The sequence below is a fragment of the Pygoscelis adeliae genome, unplaced genomic scaffold, assembly GCF_000699105.1.
Source record: "Pygoscelis adeliae isolate BGI_AS28 unplaced genomic scaffold, ASM69910v1 Scaffold101, whole genome shotgun sequence".
Taxonomy (NCBI): domain Eukaryota; kingdom Metazoa; phylum Chordata; class Aves; order Sphenisciformes; family Spheniscidae; genus Pygoscelis; species Pygoscelis adeliae.
This window is the reverse complement of record NW_008824238.1, coordinates 3,807,323-3,815,481: the sequence shown is the minus strand read 5'-3', so window position 1 is coordinate 3,815,481 and position 8,159 is coordinate 3,807,323. Positions and strand designations below refer to the sequence as shown.

General features: G+C 41.1%; 1 protein-coding gene across 1 annotated transcript in view; it reads right to left on the bottom strand.

The window, feature by feature from the left end:
• The window catches only part of PEX2 (peroxisomal biogenesis factor 2), a 24,001-nt gene extending 15,919 nt beyond the window's left edge, over positions 1-8,082 (bottom strand). The window contains exon 1 of the mRNA XM_009335010.1: positions 8,002-8,082. The gene's annotated coding sequence lies outside the window, so the exon portion shown is untranslated. The remainder of the gene's footprint in view (positions 1-8,001) is intronic.
• Positions 8,083-8,159: the final 77 nt, after the last annotated feature.

Genomic DNA, 8,159 nt, shown 5'->3' with positions numbered 1-8,159 from the left:
AGAATATACAAAATAAGTGATGCACAATGCAGTTGCTCACCACGCACCGACTGATGCCCAGCCAGTTCCTGAGCAGCGGTCACACCCCCCCAGACAACTCCCCCCAGTTTATATACTGAGCATGACATCACATGGTATGGAATATCCCTTTGGCCAGTTGGGGTCAGCTGTCCTGGCTGTGCCCCCTCCCAGCTTCTTGCTGGCAGGGCTCGAGAAGCTGAAAAGTCCTTGACTAGTGTAAGCACTGCTTAGCAACAACTAAAACATCAGTGTGTTATCAACATTATTCTTATACTAAATCCAAAACACAGCACTATAGCAGCTACCAAGAAGAAAATTATCCCAGCCGAAACCAGGACAGTATAACACCTCACTTGCTGTATATGTTCCCTGTTGTGCTGCTTATCACCTCTGGGAGCTGGATCAAGGATATCATTTTGCTGCACTGTGTAACACTACTGGTTTATGATGTGATAAAATTATTGGTCATGAGACTAATTTTTGTATTTGAACTTCTGTATTTTTACTCAGCATTGCCATCATCTCCATACCTTGGGAGCCACTTTTCGGAAACTATTAATAATTACACCTTTTACCTTTTCTCCTCGGGGAACCAATCTATGGGGGAGATGGGACACACACACACACACACTTTCCCCTGCTCCTTCTGGCTAGTTACAACAGCTCTTGAGAATTTTGAATATCCTTGGGATGTTCAAACCAGCATGGTCCTATTGCTCTGTCTCCTGAATGCGGTTCAGGTATTGTTTAAGGTTACACAATTATTTAAGAATACCATCCAGAGATCAACCCTGCAACAGGCACCGCAGCTACTCAAACCCCCGCGACAGGCACCGTGGCTACTCTCTCTCAGCCAAAACCAGGACAACATGCTCTAAAAAATTCTGCGAATTCAGATGTTGTTCCTGGAAAGTTAACATGTGGAAACCAGACCTTGCTAGGGAGAAATTTACATTAGGGTATTCTAGTGAAAGACTGATTTTAATTGATGAAATTATTATCTTCTAACTGCACACATTACATACAAGTACAAATACATCCTTTCCATATTTTGTATCTTATGAGTTGTTCAGCTTAGTATATACTAAATATTATGTATAAGGCTAATATATTTGTACAGAGTTAAGTGTACTTATGATGTGAAGGACCAATAGACACTTTACAATATTTATAGCATGGAGGTGGTTGTGATTTAAAGAAAAATATGCCTCTCTTGAAGCTTGCTGGCAAAGGGGTATTTTTTTGCAGTCGTTCTAAAGTAGTACGGAGCAGTTTCCCCTCTCTGAATTTCCTAAAGTATGTGTGTGAAAGTCCACTGGTGGGTTGCCAAATACTGCTTGTGTATTTACTGCAAGGTGGGGGCGGGGGGGGGAGAAAACTTCAGAGTTGACTGTTACCCATCCCTTTTGGGGCAAGTAGAAAGGGATCAGCGTGTTTATTGTAAGGTTATGAAGTCCAATCCCTGACTGCTCAAGAAGGGCCATCTGGAGCCAGTTGCCCAGGACCTTGTCCGGACAGCTTTTGACTATCTCCAAGGAGGGAAACTCCACAGCCTCTCTGGGCAACCTGTGCTACTGCTTGGTCACCCTCACAGTGAAAAAGTGTTTCCTAATGTTTAGACAGAGCTTCCTGCGTTTCAGTATATGCCCTCTGCCTCTGGTCCTGTCACTGCGCACCACTGAAAAAAGCCTGGCTCCATCCTCTTTGCACTCTCCTTTCAGGTATTTATACATAGATTAGTAAGATCCCCCTGAGCCTTTGCTTTTCCAGGCTGAACAGTCCCAGCTCTCTCAGCCTTTCCTCACAGGAGTCATGCTCCAGTGCCTTAATCATCTTCGTGGCCCTTTGCTGGACTTTCCAGTACGTCAGGCCTCCCCTATACTGGAGAACTCAGAACTGGACACAGGACTCCAGACACAACCTCCCCACTGCTGAGGAGAGTGAGTGGATCCTCGACCACCTCCCTTGACCTGCTGGCAACACTCCTCCCCCCGGCCCATGTCCGGGTGGCTTTTGAATATCTCCAAGGATGGAGACTACACAAGCTCCCTGGGCAACCTGTGCCAGTGCTCAGTGACCCTCACAGGAAAAAAAGGTGTTTCCTGATGTTCAATAGCACTTCCCCTGGCTGAATTTCATGAGGTTCCTCTCAACCCATTTCTCCAGCCTGTCGAGTCCCTCTGGATAGCAGCACAGCTCTCTGGTTTATCAGCCACTCCTCCCAAATTTGTGTCATCAGCAAACTTGCGGAGGGTACACTCTACCCCATCATCCAGATCATTAACGAAGCTGTTAAATGGAATCAGACTCAGTATTGACCCCTGGGGTACACCACTGGTTACTGGCCTCCAACTAGACTTTGCACCATTGATCACCACCCCCTGGGCCCAACTGTTCACCAAGTTTTATATTGACCACACTGTCTGCTCACCCAGTCCATACTTCATCAGCTTCTCTATGAGGATGTCACAGGAGACAGTGTTGAAAGCCTTACTGAAACAGCATCTACTGCCCTCCCCTTGTCTACCAAGCCAGTCATTTCACCGTAGAAAGTTATCAGGTTGGTCCAGCATGACTTCCTCTTGGTGAATCCATGCTGACTATTCCTGATCACTTTCTTGTCTCTAACGTGCCTGGAAATGGTTTCCAGGATTAGCTGCTCCATCACCTTCCAACCTTCTCAGGGATCGAGGTGGGGCCGATGAGCCTGTAGTTCCCTGGGTACTCCTTCTTGCCCTTTTGAAGACAGAAGTGACATTGGCTTTCCTCCAGTCTTCAGACACTTCTCCCAGTCTCCACGATCAACCAAATATTATCGAGATCATCCTCACAGTGATATGTCTGCTCCCTTCATCACTCATGGCTGCATCCCATCAGTGTCCAGAGCCTTATATACGTCCAGTTTACTTAAGTATTCTCTGACCTAAGCTTCTTCCACCAAGTGTACATCTTCCCTGCTACAGACTTTCCCCTGGGTTCTACCATTCCTGAAGGTCTTTGCTAGTAGAGATGGAGGCAAATAAGGCCTTCAGTACCTCAGCCTTTTCCATGTCCTGTGTCACCAGAGCCCCTGTCCCATTCAGCAGTGAGCCCACATTTTCCCTAATCATCCTTCTGCCACTGATGTATTTACAGAAGCACTTCTTGTTGACTTTGACATCCCTCACCAGACTCAACTCCAGGCAGGCTTTGACTTTCCTCATCACATCTCTGCATGCTCAGACACTGCCTCTATATTCCTCCCAGGTTACGTGTCCCTGCTTCTGCATACTTCCATTTTCCTTTTTATGTCTGAGTTTTGTGATGAGCTCCTTGTTCATCCACGCAGGGCTGCTGGCATTTTTGCCTGACTTCCTACTCGTTGGGATGGACTGCTCTTGAGCTCTGAGGAGGTGATCCTTGAATATCAGCCAGCTTTCCTGCACCCCTCCACGGTCTTCTCCTGTGGGACTCTTCCAAGCAGACCCCTGAAGAGGCCAGAGTCTGTTCTCCTGAAGACCAGGGCTGTGATCTTGCTTTCTAATACCTAAACCAGGCTCTCAGAGAAAGCAGGCACTAATATCAGTAACCAACTGAATAAGAAATAGATTACATTAGTTTCTGGCAGGGACCATAGAGCTTAAAGGAGACATGAGCTAAACTGGAATAAACATGCTGAACTTCTTTTTAATAAAGTATTATCTAGAGAGTCTTCAAAAAAACTCTCTGCCCAAAAATCATTAAATATCTAAAAAGCTTTAGAAGCCAGATATTAAAAATAATGTAATATAATATATCTTATTCTTCAGTTAGACTGATGTTAATCCAGAACGAGTTTATTGGTAATATATGAAGAACATTTCTTATTAAATACAGCGCTATCTTTCCATTCAAAAACTTACTCATGTTTGTTTCACCTTATTATCATCTTATTTTTCTTATTATTAGAGCACACCATACATACAAGCTAATTTAATTAAGTTGTGTATATGCCTAAAACTTGTCAGTTAGCATTAGCTGGACACAATTTTTTTTTTTTTAATCTTCTTGATTCCTGTTCTCACTGAATAAACATAGAAATTGCAAGTGCAACAGTGCTGTGGGATTTCTTAATTTTTATTTATTTATTTTAAGAGTAGGCCATTATATCCAATACAGAAATAAAGCACATGGGTAATAAGGTACTTACATTATAACCTCAAATTGTTGGCTGATTTGTCTACTGTTTAATTTACTACTAGTTTTCCTTCAGACGTCTGTTGATCTCCTCCGTCCTTTCTTTCCCCCTACTCTCTCTGAGCCTCATAGCTTTGAAATGACTTTCATATGTTTAAAAAAATAGAAAAGGAAAGACATTCCCATTCTCTCCCATTCTGAATACGTAATTAAATGGTTTTTTTTCTGAAAGACCATGTGTTTCATTACTATATCCAGACACATGTTAATACGGGATTCAGACATCACTCCCTGCCCCTTGATTACTTACATCATGAAGAGTCATTCATTTTACAATATATTTTTTTGGCATTGATAGTATAAAGCCATAAACGTGTTTCCTTCCTTCCTTCCTTCCCAAATACTCTCTGGGTAGCAGTCGCTAGCAATTTTCAGAACTGTCACTTTAAAAGACTATAAAAGATTAAACACAGGAGAAGATGAAATGTCTTTCTTGACTTGCACCACAGCATCCGATGTCAAAGCACAAATGGAGGTCCTCAGATTAGTAACAGTGTCAAAAAGTATCAGCATATAGAAATTATCTTTCCCATTCTATTCTATGAAGCATCTAACAAAGTTTTTATATACTATCAATACCTGTTTGCAAGTTTTAATTGAGTTTTATTTAGTTCATCACAAGAACATTTGCTTCCTACATGTCCTGAATCACAGTAAGTATCAAAACCTTTCTGTGAGTCACTACCTGCTCTAATAAAAGAAATAATACCTACAGTCTCAGGGTGGGGGAATAATAGGAGAATCTAATAGGAGACAAACACACAGAGCTCTCAAACGAACAAAATTCCCTCCCAAAGCTAAACACCCTCCTTGCACAAAACAGACGTTCCGTATATCTAGCTTAATCCTTAATAATCCACCAACATGAACTGGGAGATACCATTCCAGCTACCTGACAGCCTTTTAATCAGTAGATGGATTTACAATGCATCTGCAGGCCCATTACCTGAGAAATTAAACTTTTTAAAAATAAATTCAGAGGATGGTATTTTATACGCTTGTACTGCTGTACTAAGAGTTCTAAGGGTAGCTATGACAGACTTAAGCATGAACTGATTCAGATATGTGTAAGTTCACCACTATTACTTTACAGTTTTCAACATTTCTAACATTAGTAAAGGATACTTTGCCATTCATTCAGAGAGATGTCTAATTTTAATTATTTACACAATTTTATCAACATTAAAAGTTTCACTAAAGCTTTAATAGGAAGTGATTTTCTTCATTTGGTAAAAACAATGATCTCAACAAATAAAAAAACACAAGTTTGAACCAAGGCAGGCCTAGAAGTTAAAAGGACTTACATACAGACTGAGGCAAAACTCTAAGCAAAGAGGTATTTCAGCTGCCTTGTCCCCAGATGAATGCAATTTCAGTATGGTCTGTACTCAATAGATGTACTCAATTCTTACTTTAAAGAAAGATATAGATACATAACATTTAAAAAAAAAAAATATCTATAAAAATTGTTATTTATAAAAATACCCAAACACCGCACCTCTTTCACCCTCCCACAACACAACCCAGATTTGTAGGCAAGGAAGAGGATGTAAATACAAGATCCTTGCAAAACCTTCATAGACAATAGCTTTAAATGTATTCCACTTTCCAATTCACTGACTCTATAAATTACTTAAAAATATAGAGAACACTGTAAGCATCATGGTAATTAAAGTGTAAATGCATAAGCTATTAAAATATTAAGATTTTTTAAAATAAAAAATAATGCTGCTGCTTTCTGAAGAATATACTTGCAGAGGCAGACACAAACTTCTGACAATTTTTAGCAATAAAAGTAATAGCTAATTTACGCAAAAGAAGACAAATTATTTCAAAACATTACTGCAGCGTACAGGATAGCAAAATATTGGAAGGACTTTCTTTACATAAAACTGAAATTAGTTTGAACTAGCTTATTCAAGGTATAATCTCTCATGCACAGCACCGTCTTTTCTCCACATACACCACCGCAGACACAAGTGGTGAGCTATCCTCTCCAAAGAAAGGGTTCATGGAAAATATAACTTTTCAATTCCAAAGAAGTATTCTTACTAGCAACTAGTGACAGAGCACTAGCAACCACAGTAGGTGTTCCAATACTGACACGATCATCTATTTCCATAGCAAATTCCAGAAAAATTAAAAGATCCCTCCAATACTCTTGACATTTTGTGCCCTATTGATCTATTCCATTTCTACCAAAAAAAAAAAAAGCCTTTTTAAAGAGTTCATTTATACATCTTATAGGTGTGAAGATATCCCTCTAACTCCAGGCCAGGTAACAGAAATGAATGACTTCATGAAGTACGAACAAACTTAAATAGAAGAATTCAGAGATGTGAATTGTTACTTCCTTATGTGCTGATTTTGGCTGGTATAGTTAATTTTCTTCACAGCAGCTAGTATGGGGCTATGTTTTGGATTTGTGCTGGAAACAGTGTTGATAATACAGGGAGGTTTCGATTATTGCTGAGCAGTGCTTACACAGAGTCAAGGCCTTTTCTGCTCCTCACACCACCCCGCCAGCGAGTAGGCTGGGGGTGCACAAGAAGTTGGGAGGGGACACAGCCGGGACAGCTGACCCAAACTGACCAAAGGGATATTCTATACCATAGGACGTCATGCTCAGCATATAAAGCTGGGGGAAGAAGGAGGAAGGGGGGGGAAGTTCAGAGTGATGTTGTTTGTCTGCCCAAGTAACCATTATGCGTGATGGAGCCCTGCTTTCCTGGAGATGGCTGAACACCTGCCTGCCCATGGGAAGTAGTGAAGGAATTCCTTGTTTTGCTTTGCTTGCATGGTATTAAATTGTTCTTATCTCAACCTGCATGTTTTTTTACTTTTGCTCTTCTGATTCTCTCCTCCATCCCACTGAGGGGGAAGATAGTGGGCAAGTGGCTGCGTGGTGCTTAGTTGTCAGCTCGGGTTAAACCATGACACCTTAATAGCTTATTTGCTACTCTAATTCATGTCCCAGCAATTACAATTTTAGCTGTATTCCTACTAATCACTTCATTAGATAAACTAGTGATGATGGAAATCCAGGAAGTGAAAAACAAACTGCTAGTGAGTAGAAACTGAAGCATAAAGAGGAAAAAATGTTTGTAGAAGAAAGCACTGATAAAATAGATCCTAACAAAGAATAAGAACAGTAATAGTCTTAAAGTGAACATTTTATCAGCAACTTGTTGCTGAACTGCATATTAATAATGGCTCCAAAGAAGTTAGACGAGAATTCACTAACTTCTGGTAAAATAAAAAAAAAATGGCTAAATATTTTGGAATCAGATCTCACTACAAACTGGCCATACTTCATCTTTGACCTTGACGAACACTTCCCTCCCATCAACAGGTGAAAGATGACACAAGAAACATACTTAGGAATTGAAAGTAAAATACAGTGCTGTGGTTTTCAGTATGGACTATATCATAAGCGGAATTCATCCCTCCACCAAAACACATTGGCCATTCAGACTAAATCTACATTAATTTTGTGGCAAATTAATGGTTTGTTACACTTACAGGCTGCACAAAACTGGATTAACAGAAAGTGGAAAGGAGCCACTGTCGCCTTTAGCAGGCAGTATCTATGAGAAACCTTTATCACCTATAACAGGCAGCCATAGGAACGACCTTTGGAGGTCTACAAATGGTTCACTCTCTCAACTGACATCAGAATAGCAGTTCAGGTTAAAATATCCCTCTGACAGAATATTATGCCCTTTCCTCTCTACAGAGCACGTTACCAAGCTCGTCCTTTCTTACCTCACACCCCGGGCCTAGCTGGAAACCCTGCAGTCTCTTTGCATACTGAGGCACGCAACAGGAGACAGAACGCCGGTGGGACTCACGAACCTGAGCCGCCCGGAGGGAGCGTGAGGCGAAACACAACTTTTTACAACCAGGGCCTGGAGGAGCGCCCG